Source organism: Phyllostomus hastatus, unplaced genomic scaffold, assembly GCF_019186645.2.
Source record: "Phyllostomus hastatus isolate PE091 unplaced genomic scaffold, TTU_PhHast_1.1 phas_scaffold_46, whole genome shotgun sequence".
NCBI lineage: Eukaryota > Metazoa > Chordata > Mammalia > Chiroptera > Phyllostomidae > Phyllostomus > Phyllostomus hastatus.
The window spans coordinates 16,342,123-16,359,838 of NW_025334032.1; the positions used below are offsets into that span (position 1 = coordinate 16,342,123).

The 17,716-nt window shown below is 40.7% G+C and overlaps 1 protein-coding gene across 3 annotated transcripts in view; it reads left to right on the forward strand.

The window, feature by feature from the left end:
• COL4A2 (collagen type IV alpha 2 chain) overlaps positions 1-17,716 on the forward strand; it is a 187,655-nt gene that overhangs the window by 71,071 nt on the left and 98,868 nt on the right. The gene's annotated exons all lie outside the window — the stretch shown is intronic.

Below are 17,716 nucleotides of genomic sequence, written 5' to 3' on the forward strand. Positions count from 1 at the left end.
ACCTAAATGGGTTTCTTAAAAGATGGATTTAGAAAGAAATCTTTCGGGGGCTTTTGTTTTGAGGGTTGGGTGCTTTGTTTTTTCAACATCCTGGGTATCATATATTGGTATTGTTTCTTATTTTATAGAGGAGTTCTCTTTTAAAGGGATGTTTTCCTGTGTCTTTGCCTAATTCACAGTAATAATATCCACTTTCCTATACAGTTGTAATATTTTTAATTAAAGATTAAAATTTTACATATAATTGCCCTGGCTGCTGTGCCTCAGGGGATTGAGTGCCATCCTGCGAATGAAAGGGTAACAGGTTCTATTCCCAAACTAGGTTTTGGGCCAGGCCCCCAGTAGGGGGCGCTGGAGAGGCAACCACACATTGATGTTTCCCTCTCTTCCTCCCTCCCTACCCCATCTCTAAAAATAAATAAATAAAATCTTTAAAAAATAAATTTTACATACAATATGTTATGTATGTTCATATTTGTACATGCGCTAACTCATTGGATTCTTATGTTAGCTTGTAGATAACATAGTCACCTACACACACGTGTGTGAGTTTTTAATTAAAGGAATTTTTACACCAATACTCAGATGAGAAAAGAGAGGCTACAAGAGTTGCTAAAAAACCCAGAGCTTCATTGGTTTATCTCAAACCCACCCCTTCTGGCATCTCCTTTTCCTTGAACCATAAGTCAACCCCAGTTTACTGGTACAAACATCTCAACAGCCTTAGATTCTTTTTAAAATTTGTGTACTTTCTAAAGTTAAAATATTGTAATTCCTGAGGGAAATAAACAATTGTTAGACCAATTCATCAAGAGCCAAAAGCTATCAATTTGTGCCACCCACATGTCTTACTGCCAAGCGAGTCCTTGGCATTAGAGATTCCCACCCAAAATTGAACACAGGATCTCAGTGATAATAGACTCAGCTTCAAGGATAGCCCAGAAAACGAGACTCCAATAATCAACTTCTTAATCTGCTTTCAATTTGCATCCAGGAATCCTATTCATCCAAAGGTCAGTCCCTGCATCTAGCCTGGGCTGGAATCTGCCTCGCCCCTCACCAGCTGTGTGATGCAGGCAAGAGTGGGTTTCTCCAAGCCTCAGGTGCTCATTTGTAAAACAGGTAACAGTAAACACCTTGAAGAGGTGTGAGGGATATATGAGATGTATGTAATACACATAGCCAAGGGCTTCGCACATCATCATCTTATTATTATTACTAAGATTTTATAATAGTGCTTCTTCTACTAAATTGTTGTTTCCTCCATGTAGGAGCTTCATGCCATGCTTACTTATTAGTTATTTCAGCGCACAGATTTGTACTAGGACTGCAGTGTTTATTATTCCTAAATTTTTCGTGACTGCTTTATATAATACCAGCCTCATTTGTGTCCTGCTGTGGGACAACTACACTATTAAACTCAGAGCACAGAAACAGTTTATCTTGTCTAAAAGGATTTGCATACATCAAGTCATATGTGGGGTGGGGGGAACCTTTCTGCCCGTCGCTAAATCTTTTTTCCATTCCGTACGTCTTTGAACAAAGCAATTATGGTGTTATTTCAGGACCTTTGTTCCAAAAAACAGCTGCATAGTGCTATAGCATCCTTGCTGATTAGCCAAATGGAATAGCTTCTTTTTACAGCACATTTTAAAAAACTTAAGGGGGAATAGAAATGAGACTTGGAGTTTTCATGGAACAATGTGCACCAGCCCATCTTCCGCCTGCTTCCCCTGAGAGAAGTATATGAATCACAGCCCTGCATGAATCAGTATCAAAACAGGTGCTGTAAACTAAAGAGCATGAATCATCTTTTTCCTTAGATACTTCACAAATAAAGCAGCATTTATTTGTGTTGTCTCTGTACATAAACACTGTTTACAATGACGAACAAAGTATAAATTTGATATACAAAATAAGTAAAATTGAAGCATCTATTAAATATCACTTTAATGAGTTAATATTATAACATTAAACTTTAACAATTTAACGTTTAAATAGAACTTTTAAAAATAAGTTATTTTCTTAAATTGATCCACTTATAAAAGAAGTCATATTAATAAAAAAAATCAATAACCAAACATCTCCCTCCATTCCTGCCTTCAGGAACCCCAGTTGCTTATTTTAATGGGTGAATATTTTATTATAGTTCCCAAGCAATTTTTTTCAGAGTCAAAAATAATTGCACATTTTTTCTATTTAAAATGTACATTTTGAATAAGAAAAATAGTCTGCAGATAATTTTTTAAAGATTCATATTCAGTGCAGTGGTAATAAATTTGTTTATATTAACCTCTAAAAACGGGGTTCAGAATGAGGGTTGAGTAGCTGTCTCATTGTGAGTTATGAATAGTCCTGTTTAAAATATGTACCAACAATTTTACCAATAACTTTATCCAATTTTGACCATAAGATTCTGGGAGGGAATCAACTCAACGAAGGTCTCATAAACTTGTAAACATCACTTTCGATGCCTCACATTAAAAAAGGAAAGGCCCTTGTTTATTTTTTTTAAATATTTGCTCAAACTTGGGGGAATAATGCTGTGTTCCCAGCACCCATGCTGGCATGCTGGCCTTTTCCAGCTATGGAAGATAGTGTCAGAACAAGATCCAGAAAAAACAAATATGAAACTCGTTATTTTCTTGTTGCTTGATTTTATTAGACATACATACTATTTACAATACTCCTGGGGAATAACAGGAAGAGAGTGGGAAAAGAACTGTTGTATCTAAATCCTGGAAACTAATATTTTCTAGTTTACCCTTAAGAGTGTATAGGTTCAGAAATTAATTATATTTCTGAATCCATCATATATACTGGTGAATGCTAATATGTTTTGGTACAATTACGGCTTTTGAAGACTACATTTATAAGTTTATATCAGGTCAAGGATGGGTGGATTGGTGGGGCTGCTTTTTAGACTGCAAGGCTTTATAAGCATAATAAACGAAGAAGTTAAGAGGGTAAATTGATCTGTGATTATCTTACTTTAGCACTTGTAAAACTATACCACTATTTAAATGGATGCATGTGGTCACCAAGAAAGGTGAGCCAATTTAATGTGAAGGGAAAGGACTACTGGGCAGGCCGTGAGTCACATGTGCTCCAGACTCTTAACAGCCAAGAATTCCTCTCTTATCACTGCACACAATAAGTATGGTCACAAGACAATGGTCTGCTTGCTCTTCTGGCCCACTCTGTGTAAGAAGGGAAAGAAAAGCACAAAACCACGAACAAAGGGGCAAAGGTGCCCTGCAAGCATACAAATTAGGCAATAATTTTACATTGATTACAGAGGAGTACGTAGAAGACAGACCAGGGGGAGGATTCTGGGGATAGCCACTTTGACGGTTCATCTGTTCTTAATTAGTTCAGGGAATTTTTTGGCACCATATTAAAACAAAGGCCAACGTGAACTCTAAAAGACATCCTCAGGAATGCTACTCCCAACATTCTCTGCCCAGCTGGGGCAGGTTCTCATCGCTGTGCCCGTAGCAGCCTTTGCAGTTAGTGACTGACTTCCCATCCTTCACTGGACCCAAGCTCCTGGAGGAAGCTCTTCCCCGCCACACAGCAGATGTTTAGCAACAGTCTCTGAGGAAGGCAAGAAGCCAGAATGGCTAAGGTAGGCTATGTTGTCCACTTTTACCAGAAAACCAAAGATAAGAAAGAATTAAGAAAAAAGGAGGTAAGAGTACTATTGGAGAGAAGGAAGAAGTAATGGTTACAACTCGATAGCAAAGAACAAGAAAGATAAATATTTTTTAAAACAAAGAACTGAAAGGGCTTAGAAATTTGGGGCTGTCTCATAAGGAAATGCTCATGCTATAGACCTCAATATTTGCCGAGTAAAGCACAACAATGCTAGTCACCAGTGGTCATGACATTGTAAGTGGAGCATTGAGAAAATGTTGAGCTATACTCAGCCTTACAGGAGTTCCCAAAGTGAGGTGCCCAGTCTGGACCACCAGCATCTTCTGGGACCTACTGAATTTGAAACTGGGCCAAAGCCCTACAATCTATGGAGAACAAGCCCTCTAAGGGTTTCAAATGTATGTGTGAGAAAATGACTTCAGCATTTACTTAAAAAAAAAAAAAGTATTTTTTTTGTATACAGCATGGTACAGTGGAAATAGTTCCAAACATAAACCACACTCAAATCTCAGCTCAGTCATTTCTGTGTGGTTAAGGCAGGTTTCTTAATATCTTTGAGCTCTCTTCTTTAACTGTAAAAATGGAAATTAAAATACTTAACCTCTTAGCTTAGAAATGAAGTTTATTCGGCAACTCCCATACCATATGAGATGGCTAAGTGTTATTATAGTATTATTCCACTTCTTTATACAGCTCACAAACCTAAACTGAGTACCTTCTGTGTAAAGAGTACTCCAGTAAAGAAAAATGAGTAAGATTCTTACTCTCAAGATCACAATCTGGGGCAGAGATGGAGGAGAGAGCAGGGAGCAAACACACCTAAATAATCCCAAAAGAATGTGATGAACACCACGCACATGGCCTTCTGAATCAAGGGCTTTCAGAAAGGTGTCCACTGACAGCAGCCCAAGGTTGGATGTTAAATCAGGAAATAGACCATACCAGTATTTTTAAACATTAGAAATCAGCCTCCTTGATGGCCAAATATTGAACTCCTTTTGGTCTTTAGAATTGCATCCTAGTCTACCTGAAAAGAGAAATTCATTCATTGACAGTTTCTTTTGCACTTTCAGTACATCTGTTCCTCGATATCAGGAGAGCTTCTGAAATGTGTATGGGAAGCCAATTATTATTGGTCAGACTTGCCACCTGTCCACAGCACTCCCACACTGGGCTCAGAGGGAGTTGCCTGGCTGTCGGTGGCACAGAGCTGGGAAGGAGCTTGGGCCAACTGCAGCGCAGACAGAGTCCTGTGCCTGTTTCTAAGTATAGAAGGCTTCCGGGATTTCAGTTTTGTTTTTTCTAAGCACATGTCAGCCCATGAGATTGAGAAGCAAGTAATGAAGCCAAATAAGTAGCTTTGTGAAAGGCGTGGTTCTGAGGTGCCCTCCTCTCTCAGGCCCACCTTTAAAAGGGAGACACTTGGGTGCCAGTATGCGGGGTGCTCACTGAGCCATTATACTGCTCTCTCTGCGATCCCTGAACCACTTCCTTGCTTTGTTCTGGACTCGTTTCAGAATAGTTTGATGTTTATTTAAGAAGCAATGCTTAATAGCAGTGATTTTCAGTGGGTGTGATGCAGCAAACTGATGTGCTACAAGAATTTTTAAAAGATGCAATACCTGACTCTTTACTCAGGGACATTGACCTCTTTTCCCTTAGACTGTCAAATAAAAAAATGACAACAGCCAATATAACAATAGCCGTCTGGTGTGAATGAATCAAAATCATATCTTTTTTTTTCTTTTTTATTGAAGTTGTTAGGGCAATATTAGTTAATAAAATTATATAGGTTTCAGTGTACAATTCTATAATACATCATCTGTATATTGTACTGTGTGTTCACTGCTCCAAGTCAAGTTTCCTTCCATCACCGTTTATCCCCCCATATTTACCTATTTTTTGACAGATCAGCAAAAAAAATTTTTTTAGTGTGCTGCAGAATTTTAGTAATTAGTTTATGTGCACCATGAGATGAAAAAAGTTGAAAATCGCTGCTTTATGGTGTTGAGAGTATATTTTCCTTTTCCCAGCTTTTACCTGCAATTAAATTGTGTTCACCTTGGTGGTGTTTTTAAGGCTTCCATGTTGATTGCATAACCAAAAAAATAGACTTTTTGGTATCCCTAAATAATTATTCTGTGAACAGAACCTGAGAATACAACCTTTGGAGTGAAACACCAAAAATGGTCAAGGAGAAAACTGAGGAGCTGGGCCTGTTGACTCTTGATTTGAATAGAGTTTCTCAGGCTGTGCACTGGTAGGCCACGCTGAAGCGAAGGGAAGGTTTATGGGCAACGTGAAACCTCAGGACAGGACTTAATAATAGATGGGTCAGCAAACCCATCCTCTGTCCAAGCGAGCCAGCCTCCCGGTGCCCCTGCGCCTCCTGTGGAAGCCCTGCCTGTGGCCTGTGCTCCTCTGGGAGGAGGCAGGAGTGACGCTGTTGAACTTTTCCTGGCATCCTGAGTGCCGGGTGTGTCTCGGTGCTCCAGACACTACTTGAAAAGGGAAGGTTTCTGGAACTCCTGGCACCATGGCCTTGTCTCTGCCCAAAATTCAGTTTATTTTTACTCGTTGAATGAGAAAGAGAATGAGCCCTGTGCTCTGTCATGCTTCACACTGCTGCCACATTTTTAGACCACGGAGCAAGATGAATGCTGTTGGAAGGAATGTGTTTATAGAGGAGGCAGTTTTTACCATCAGAGAGCAATGCTTTTTGACTTTAAACATGGCATAAAGCTTCTATGTGGTGAGTCAGCAAAAAAAAATTGTTGTCCATCACATAAATGAGCATTTGATTGATTCATTTATTGTAATTTTACTAGTCTGAAGCACAGACTCTACTCCGACATCAGAATTTGTGCATGATAAACTATGTTGCTCCAACTTCAAAAGTCTGGTCTCCATGGCATCCAGAACCTCCCCTGTGGGTTCCCTGTGGATCCATCAGACTAGCTGCTCTAAGCTTCCTTCCTTCTGGTTCCTCTGTCCCGTTTGCTCTCTCAGCCTCACATTTAGTGCCCCCCTCACCTCTCCTGGTGGATGAAGTTATAGCCCTCTAACCAGGAAGCTCTCTCCCAGTCTCCTGTTCCAGTCTTAACCTGTCTTTGAGCAGTGGAATCCCAGGTCCACCTTCACTGGGTCTGACATCTCCAGCTGAGTTTACACAGGCAAGACACTTCCCAGCTCAGTCACAATATCCCTGTGGATCAGCTTCTTCAGGGAGGCCTGGGCCAGTCTGAGAGATGCCAGTGTCCAGTATGAGAGGCAGAGTTGACACCTGGATGCCGAAGGGATTAGGGGAGCTGACCGCCATAACCTCTTAACATTCAAGTTAGAACATTATATCACTCTGTTTCCTATAAAACAGTGCATCACTTTGGGGGCATTTAATATCTTTAAAACACTCCCAATCTTTAGCAGGCATTGTGCCATCTCATTTGCACACAAAACATGTGGTCAGCATCACCTCCTGCAAAAAGACCCAACTCAGGGAGTCCTTCTGGTCACATTTGTTTTCACTGTTGCCCCCTGCCCTTCCTGTTCAAGGGAAGGTGATAGAAATAGTAGGGCCTAGAGACTCTTTCTTCTTAGTGTGTTCTCACAAGGATTGACATCCCACAGAGCATGCTAAGTAACTGTCTGAGATTTGAGTTATAGGAGTAAAGTCTGACCAAGGAAACAGGCCCCTCCTCTGGGATTCTCCGTTGTGGTTCAGTATTTTCATTCCAGCTTATAGAAATAAGAATTAGCCACATTTGGTTTATGCAGTCATCATTATTATGATAGATGCTGTTTGCCCTAAACATTTCAAAATAAAATTTTAACCTCACTTCCTATTCACTCAATCCCCTCTCAAAAATAAAATTAATATTTAATAAATACATGGTAGTCAACTATATCATGCACTTGGCCAAACCAATTCACTTTTATTAAATGCCTGTTTTACTTAATTTGAAAATAAGTTCGGGAGACTTCATCAATGTTACAGTCTCCTTCATTTGTCCACAAAGCACACATTGAGCGTGTCTTGGTGCCAGATTATACTAGGGGCAGGGGTGCCCGCATTCATTAGACACACTGTCCAACTTGAGATTTGTACACTGTATGTACCTGAACTTGGTGGAAATCCCTAGAAGACTCCCATGGAAGGTGGGTGGCAGCCCTGTCTCCACAGATCCCCAGTGACTTGGGGCAGGAACCCCGAAATTTTTGACATTGGAGCCAGAAGGGACCCAGATACCTTCTAGCCCTACACTCAGATGCCATGGGTGAGAGCCATAGAGGTGACATGCTGAGCTCAACTTCATGCCACAGGTGAGAGACCGAACTTGGTCCGAACTCAGATCCACAAATTGATACCCCATTAAACCACACTTAAACCCTTCTGGCTTAGGATTTGCAGTTTCACACTCTTTAAGCGGTAGTTATTCCATAGGGCAGTTGAGAACCATTCTTTTGGGATTGGGAAGTCCATTCTCATGCCCTTTGACTTCACTGATGTTGATTCCAAATGACACATTCTCGGGATGCTTTCACCAGAGGAATCCTATAGGGCAGGGCTGTGTGGAGCATGGGCCTGAGAAACGACGGGGTAGCCTGCTATTAAACTTGAGTGACTAATCACCCTTGCTGAAGGACTGTGGTTGAAGATTCCCCCTCCCCGTATTATCCTGAAGATTTGGAATTATTACCAGATTCTAATTCAGCTCTCACTTTTTTATATTGAAATCTCCTTTCTAAACAAATATCTATTAAGTGGAAGCTACTTCATTTGTATCTGACAGTATCTTTTCAAACTGTTTACTCAGTTGTTTGGGTCACAAGTAACTATGAATTCACCAATTTGAGTAAAAAACTGGGGGGCCAAGACTTTATGATACTACCTCAGCCTTGAAAAAAGATATTTGTTTTTATTAGTGCCTTGGGGGTGTTTTGGTATTTTTGTTTAGTTTAGTTCATTTTGAAGAGTCTTGTTGGAGACTATGCTTTCAGAATGCTGGCTTGGCAGCACTGAGCTCCATAACCCACTGCACATATTAAACTCATACATTAAGAAAATAGTTGTGCCCTGGCTGGTGTGACTCAGTGGATTGAGTGTGGGCCTGTGAACCAAAGGGTTGCCTGTTTGATTCCCAGTCAGGGCACATGCCTGGGTTGCGGGCCAGGTCCCCAGTGGGGGGCACACGAGAGGCAACCACACATTGATGTTTCTCTCCTTCTCTTTCTCCTTCCCTTCTCCTCTCTCTAGAAATAAATAAAATCTTTAATAAAAAAAGAAAATAGTTGTAATATGTACAGGGCCACTAAACAGGGGTGTGACTTTGAGAACAGGGGTGTGACTTTGGGTAGCAAAAGAAGTGGTAGCATCTATTTCTAAATTAGCAAAATGAGGACAATTAGAAAACCTTACTGGACAGGAGTCACCAGATCTGATTATTCTTGAAGTGCCCTGATGCAGAATGTAATGTAATGCTAATGTGCTAATGACCCACGAAGTTAAAAGAATTTCCAGAGAACTGACAATGTATCCCTTGCCTGGGCCACTCAGAACGCTTATAAAGAAGGAATTAGATCTACTATTTATTAGCTCCATGGCCTTGAGGAAATCCCTCACCTCTGTAAGCCTTAGGTATCAATTCTCCAAATGGAATGGCGGCATTGCCACAGGTGTTCAGGCAGATGCAGTAATCTCCAGTATCTAGTAAGTAACAGTTGTGATCAGGCTCTGGCAGGTATTTGAAAAAGGGTGGCTTCAACCACCCTGAGAGGGGACCATTTCACTCTCAGTAGACTGTGTTTGGTGGTTTTCTTTAGCTTGCTATGGGAGTCTCTTTTTGCTGTTCTTCAATACTTACCTTGAATTTCTTTCTCCTCCCAATGCTTCCTCATGTCATGAGCATCTTTGTACACATTTCTTCCATAATCTCTCTCACTGCCCTCACACATACCATGGGAACAAGCATCTAAATTTTCAATAATAAATGGCAGGAGATGAAGAACTTCAGATATGAGATTGTACACTGAATCCGACCTTCCACCTTGTTTTATCTAGCCTGGCACCATGTTTCTACCCAGCAGCAGTGCCAAGCTCCTTGTTAAGGAGCAGTTACGTTTATACAGTCTTAAAATGACATTTGGCCCTTTGAAGGCAACTGCGAGACTGATATGGCCCCTGATGAAAATGAGTTTGACACTGCTGTTCTAGACAAAAGAAGAAGTTGAAATTAATACTGAAAGTTGGGGGTTAAGCGTTGTGAGGATTGAAGAGTAAAATTTTAAAAAAATCAGCAAGGAAACAAGTCAGTCAACAATTCATCAAAGTAAGAGCATTAAGAGAAACCAATTTGAAGAGTCCAAAGAATTACTGTATTCTTTCACCCACATTTCCAAGAAATTTTGAGTCAACTCAAAAAATGACACTGTAAGTGAAAGATTAATGTGTCCAGGCTGGTTATTTATCCCCCAGGTGTATGGGAAAGGTTAAGAGAGGAGTGAACCAGGACAAATGACTTAGATGCTAAAGGAAAGAGAAGGAAGTAGGACTAATACAAGCAGACAGGAGAGGAGGTCACAAGCAAAGTCATGGGTCCACAAGGCTCTTTGAGACCTTCTGCATATGCATGCGCCTAGTATGCGAAAAATGCTTGTGAATTTTCCACCAAACATGTATTGTGCAGCAGATGGCCCCTACCCCATGCAATAAAAAGACCATATTAGCACAATGCCGCCTCATTCCTGTTTCCTCATGGGATGCCTGAGAATCCCCTACTGGGGTTTCTCCTCTCCTTTCTCCCTCTTATCTAATTGTGGTCAAGAATAATTACTGGATATTTCCTGCCCTGGAAACCATCTGGTCTTCTGTGGTGTCCTCCACACTTCCTCTTTCTTTATAAATGAAGACCTAAAATAAAAAGGAGAGGAATTAAGAAAAAAAAAGGAAAAAGAAAAAGGGGAGGAACTGAGACAGTTTAGTAACCAAGAAAGTAAAGCTAAGGAACAGTTGTGTAAGTTGGCAAGTAAAGGAGGGGCTCATACCCAAGGAATTCGTAGGTGATTTCCATCCCTGCCATGTAGAGAATGTCAAGGAGAGACTTAGAGTGAAGGCCCCGAGGCTTTCGTTTAACTAGGAGAAAGAACTCATGATCATGAGGAACTGAGAGATGTTGGTGATCCTGGTCCTGGTGGTACCCATCTGGGGAGATGCACCCATGGCAGTGATAGGGACAGTTCCAAAATCCCTCCTAGCAGTGTTAAGTTCATGGAAAATGGTGAATTGAGTTAATTTCATGTGATTCTCTTTTGTAATTTAAAATTGAGCCTTTTTATTTCTCTAAGCAGTTCATTTTAAAGACTATTCAAGGAAAAAGTAAAATTAAAATATCAAACTAAATCTCTCACTGGCTTAGTTTTTTAATGCTAAATTACTCTCCCACCCAAGAATAATTTCAAAAGCAAAGAGTTTTTAAATGGCAATACTTGAATGTCGAAATTATGTTAGGATTCCTATTTTATAACCATAATACAGTATGATATAAACCTTATATAAAAATGAAATATATTTCCATCGACAGAAATATATTTCAGTTCTCTAGGTAATAAGGTTTCTAATATTGGGTTTTAATTACTCAGTTTTCAGCTATACTTTGTGCTGTCATTCTAGACAATTTCAAGAGAATCTCACTAAAAATAATTGTAAAAAACTTTTATTGCATGACTCAGATACAGTGAGATTCAAAATATCTTTTCCCAAAACTTGACTATAGGACCTCTGGCTGGGAGAACCTTCATGCAGAGTGAATTGTTAGTGCCCCCACACTCACCATATCAAGGGCTTCCTCCACATCTTCATGCAGAAGAATTAAATTAGGCAACAAAAACAGAAATAAGAAATAATATTAGAATAAAAAATAATATTAGAACCTGTGGACATGTATGTATTGGTCTTTTGTCTTGGGTTTCTTGTAGGCCTCTGGGTGAGGGATCTTATTACCTCTTTGACATCTTGACAAATGAATAGTATTTCATAATCACTATTAAACAACAGCGCATACTTATGTAGTGCTTACTTTGTATGAAGCAGTCTTCTACACTTTATATATATTAACTCTTTTCTTACAATAAGCCAGTGGAGCAGGTTGCTGTTTTCCCCTGAAGATGAGGAAGCTGAGGCACAGAGGGGTTTAGTAATTTGTCCAGTGTCCACTGGCTCCAACCCAGCCATTCCAGCTTCAGAGTCTATACTCTGAACCACTGCCTTTTGCCTCCACTAATTTAATATTAAGTATTCACCGACTATTTTCTCACCAACACACCCTTAGAAGTATTAAGTACCACAGAGAAATGCAAGTGTAAGAAATGTGGTTCCTGCTCCTCGAAAAATCAAACATAGAGTTACCACATAACCAGCAATTCCACTCTTAAGTATGTACCCCAAAGAATTGAAAACAGGAACTTAAACAGGTATTTATAAAATTATGCTCCTAACAGCATTTTTCACAATCCCCAAAATGTGGAAGCAACCCAAGTTTCCATCAACAAATGAGTAAATAAGCAAAATAAAATACATCCACACAATGGAATATTATTCAACCTTAAAAAGGACCCAAGTGGGAGGCAGGGCTGGGTGGAGGTGGGCATACAGTGATGGGGGAAACGGGGACATCTGCAGTAGTGTCCATAATGAAAACAAAGAACAGAAGGAGGACAAAGGAACGAAGTGCTGATATGTGCTACAATGGGGGTCAACCTTGAACACCTTATACTAAGTGAAATAAACTTATGTGAAATAAAATATCTAGAACAGGCAAAATCTAGAGACACAAAGTAAATTAGAGGTTACAGGAGCTATAAGAGGGAGAGATTGGGAATTATTGCTTAATGGACACAGTTTCAGTTTAGGATGATGAAAATGTTTAGAAGTAGCTATGGTGATGGTTGTACAACATTATGAGTATACTTGATGCCACCAAATTGTACACTTAAAATGTAAATATTATGTTACATATGTTTTACTATATTACAAACAAAGGTTGATTTTACTCATGTGGAATCTAATGAACACATTGAACTAAGAAACAAGAGAGTCAGACTCATAGATGGAGAACAGATGACAGGTAGTGGGGGAGGGAGGTTGGGGGTAGAGGGATGGAGCAAAAAGGAAAAGGGACTCATGGACAACAGTGGGGGGGGTAGAAGGGGACTAGATGGTGATGAATATATATATATATAAAAGATTAAATTAAAAGTAAAACATAAAAAGGAAATATGATTTCTGTCCTAAGGAGCTTACAGACATAAATTGAGAGGCATACATTTAGCACATAAAAAATGAACTAGAACACAGTTAACTGTGACCAGAAGAGCAGTAGACTTCTTTTTTTTAAAGCAAACATCTGGGCTAATAGGTGCAGAACACTGGGGCGTGAGACCCTGAATGACACCAAAGTACATTCCAGGTGGGTGAGTCGTGAGCAAAGGAGCAGTGGCGAGGATGAAATGAGCTGACTTTGGATAGAGGGGCTTTAAATGCTTAAGAGTGGGCTCCATGCAGGGCACAGTCAGGAGCCACTGCAGGTTCTTGAGCAGTACCTGACATGGTAGAAACAGTGTTTTAAGGAAGTTGGTGTAGTGATGGCTGGTTTGGAGTTCATTCATGGTTAAGAAGGCTGATGATAAAGGATAAAAACAGGCAAAGAAGAAGTAATCCAGGTATGGTGAGCTAGGGCCTGGACAAGACAGGACCATTGGGTGAGGAGAAAAAGGGAGGGAGGAGAAACGCTTAAGAAGGAATCAGGGAGCCTGGAGAAACTGGGGTGGGAGCGTCAGAGAAATGAGAAGAATGTTCTGTCAGTTGCAGAAATAGAAAAACTTTTCTGAAGGAGGAAGGCGGTAGCTGATGACCCAGTTAGGAACAAGTGGTTTCAAACTCGGACAAGGAGAGGGACAGGAACGCACCGCTGCAGACTTAAGGATGGATGCCCAAGGGTGGGTGTGGGCAGGGCCAGCCTCAGTCTCAGCTGGATGCAGCCCCCTGTCTTCACTAATAGACTTTTACTGAGACTTGCAGTGTGCTGGGCGGGCAAACAGACACGGCCTCTGGCCACTGGGTGCTTACATTCCACTGTGGAGCTAGGAACTGGGTGAATGCATTGTAAATTGCAAAGACTGCATTTGTGTTGAGACTCTGGAGGAGTGATTAGTGATGCTGAATTTGAGAGATTTGCCTGGGGCGGGAGGACTAAACTGAAGATGGAAGGAGTGTCTCCCAAAGTAAGTGGAAGAGAGAACTTTCCAGACAGCATGCAGAACACTGAGTAGACTGGCAGAGCCGGAGATCAGAGTCTGGGCGTGAGAAGCTGAGATGGATCACATCAGAGTCCAAGGCTTAGTCTTTCTCTGAGGAGGGAAAGGAAGCCATTAAGTACTTTGAATACAAGGGTTAGATGAACAAACTTTGTAAAAGGATCACTTTGACAGTACATGGGGTTGAATGGACTGGTCAGTGCTTTGATAGATTGTCACATGCACATGCACATAAAAAAAGAAACACATTTCGCTTCCTGGTCAGGAGTCGTTACCTGACCCTGCCATTGTATCTTGAACTGTGGGTGTTTCCTGGTATTTATCACAGACTAAGTGACCCACATCCCAGTCATGCTGGCATATATCCTCTTCTTAACACGTTCAGTGACACAAGAACATTCTTTGATGCATAACTCAATTCTCTGGCCAAGATTCAATTCCTTGTCTTCTACTTGCTACTTGCCACCTATTAGCCTTTTTCTAGAACTGCTGATGAAAAGGCATGCTCTTTCTTAGATCAGATGATGAATTACTTGTCTTAGCCTTTGCTACCATCAGATGCAGCTCATCACCTAATAGAGACATCCAACGCAAGAGTTCTGGCCCATCTGATGCTCATTACACAGCCCAGCTGGCAACCCCTAACCTCTCTCCACTACCACAACTTACTGACATAGATTTGGTTTTCAATTCATGACTAATTCCAAGTAAGAGAGATCTCATGGAAATGGTGGACACATGTCGAGTTATCCACAGCTTATTGCTGGAAACAGGCTGCTAGTTCTCCACAGGTTTGGTTCTGTTCCTGAGGAAGTGAACAGAGGACACATGCCTCTCCAGGGAGGAAGGGTCTCAAGTCAATGAGTAAGATGGCAATTAGGTATAGTAAACATCCCCCCTGGAAAGTCCACCGGGAAAAGAAAGAGAAATTTTAAAGAGGATAGTTTCATTTATTGTGTAGAGATGCTCACTGTATGAAAGGCATGTGGGATACTTGTGTCTTGGGCAGAATGGCAGAAGGTACCCCCATGATTTCAATAGGTGAGCTCAATCTCTCTCTCTCTTTCTCTCCCTGCCTCTTTCCCCCCTCCCCCCACCCACCCGTCCTCTTCTTCCCTCCTCCTACCCTCACTTTACTAAGTTAAATAAGACTGTGACCCATGTTTTCCTGTCATGTCTACTTCATCTTTTTAGATGTTATTATATCAACTGAATATAACATTTAGCTTAATTTTAAGATTTCCCCCAACAGAACTGTCACTATAGACACTTTTGATCCAAATCTTTAATTCCGCATGAGGGATGGGGAATAAATACATAATAAGGAACCAAAGGAAGTTAAACGTCCTAATGGAAATGAGGCTAAAATAAATGGAATGTACTCTTACTTCCCTTCTATTATTTTTAATAGACTTTATATTTTAGAGCAGTTGCAGATTTATAGAAAAATTGTGCAGAAAGTACAGAGTTCCCACATACCCTCTTCCCCCCTCCCATACCCAGTTTCTCCAATTGTTAACATCTTTCATTAGAGTGGTACATTTGTTACAACTATGGAACCAATATCGACCTTCCTTTAAAAAAAAACAGGTTTTGTTTATTTTTAGACAGAGGGGAAGGGACAGAGAAAGAGAAAGAGGGAAACATCAATGTGTGGTTGCCTCTCACGCATCCCCAACTGGGGACCTGGCCCGCAACCCAGGCATGTGCCCTGACTGGGAACCAAACTAGCGACCCTTTGGTTTTCAGGCTGGCACTCAGTCCGCTGAGCCACACTAGCCAGGGCCCTTTTTTTGTTTTAATAGAAATCTATCTTTGGGGATTTGTATGACTGAATAATGCCGATTAAATGGGATTTTTGGCAATCAATTTAGAGCTGGTTAAAACAGTGGACATTTCTCTCTGTGGCTAGAGGGTTGTGGTGGCTCCCACACAAGCATATTTGCTCCCAGAGTAGCTCTCAGTGTGGAGCTACCCAGGACTTCAGTGGGGCATCCTGTGTGTACTTAGATAAGCTCCAAGACCAGTGGAATTGGCCAGCAAGAAGTTCTGCAGCCAGGCCGCTATAGGTCAGTTAGTTGAAGCATCATCCCATAGCTGAAGGGGTTGTGGGTTCGATTCTTAGTCAGGGCACATGCCTGGCTTGTGGGTACTATCCCTAGTCCAGGTTCATACAATCCCCAGTCTGGGCATATATGGAAGGTGACCGGCCGATCGATGCTTCTCTCTTGCATCCATGTTTCTCTCTATACCTCCTCTCCCTCACTTTGGAAGCAGTGAAAAAAGGACCTCGGGTGACGGGGGGAAAGAAGGAAGTTCTATGGAATCGAATTGTTGTATTTTCTGGAGAACATGCCTTTATGACTCTTTGGTTCACATTAGCAAAACATCAAACATACTTACCGACCCTTTTTCTTTTTAAATTACTAATGATCTCCAAAAGATGAGGACAGAACATCTTTTCACTATATTCCATGATTATCTAAAATTAAGGCATCTAAAGTTGACTAAGCTGACCCTTTTATCCTAGAAGGAAAGATGGTTTCCAATCCCTAGTGGTTTCAATTCCTAATGATAAAATCAATGGCATTGTTTAAATAGTTATTGTTTCTTTATTATGAAGAGCAAGTATTTGTCTTCTACCATATTTTTAAATTGTTGAACATGTCAAATTGTGTGCACAGAGAGATTTTAGAAAGAGGTCTAGTAACTATGCAAGTGTTCTATGACTTTATGTTTCAAGCCAGAGCATTAAATTCCCCAAGTCCTGAGTCCATGATCCCTTCGGAGAGCCTGGACATGACTAATACAGGGTTCTTCACAGCCTTACCATCCTTGGTCATAATGCTGCTCAGGGCTGGAGCAAGGCTGCCAAGACAACAACGTAGCCCTGTTAATATTACATGACAGTCGGAGATGTTTTTGGAAAACCTCCTCTGGCCCACTGTTTATACGCCCCCATTGATGCTTGTCTGAAGATAATTTTACAGTCAATTTACTTACAAATGCGTCAGAAGAGTCTCGGGCTTCTTCTTACAGAGTTTCTGCCAAATATAACTTTAACAGGGAATTGGCTTGTGCCAACCCGGAACTAAAGGACCCCTCATAGTGTCATAAGCCACCACTTTAATCTGCCTGGTTTCATGTCCATGTCATGTAAATAAATGGAATATCAGATCATTAATATTTATGGGCTTGATTCAGGGGGCAGGGAATAAAGGAAAACTTTAGAAAATGAATTTCTGCTTTCTCATTTTCACTGAGTGATGGATGGATATTTTTATATTAGATGAGCTTTTTTTTCACTTTTTAAGAATATTCTGGTGGCATATTTCACAACCATGGAAAAGCAAGCATTTTGGGAGTAAATTATAAATGAAAGCCACAAGTATTGGTTCAGAATGGAATTGTCACTTGCAAAGTAATATTGCCGAAGGAATGATGGATCACATGAACTGTGGCAGGAAATGATCTGAAATAGTTATACCAACTCCAAGTGGATGAATAGTCCTTTGTGGGCATAAAGGAGAGTGGGTGGGTATGGGGCAGGAGAAAGAACCAGCTGCAAGAGGACACTTAGAATAAGGCTTTCACACCATATGTATATTTTTTATCCTTACCTAAGGATATGTTTATTGATTTTAGAGAGAGAGAGAGAGAGAGAGAGAGAGAAACATCAATCAGTTGCCTCCCATACACACCCCTGCTAGGGATTGAACTCGCAACCTAGGTAATGTGTCCTGATCAGGGA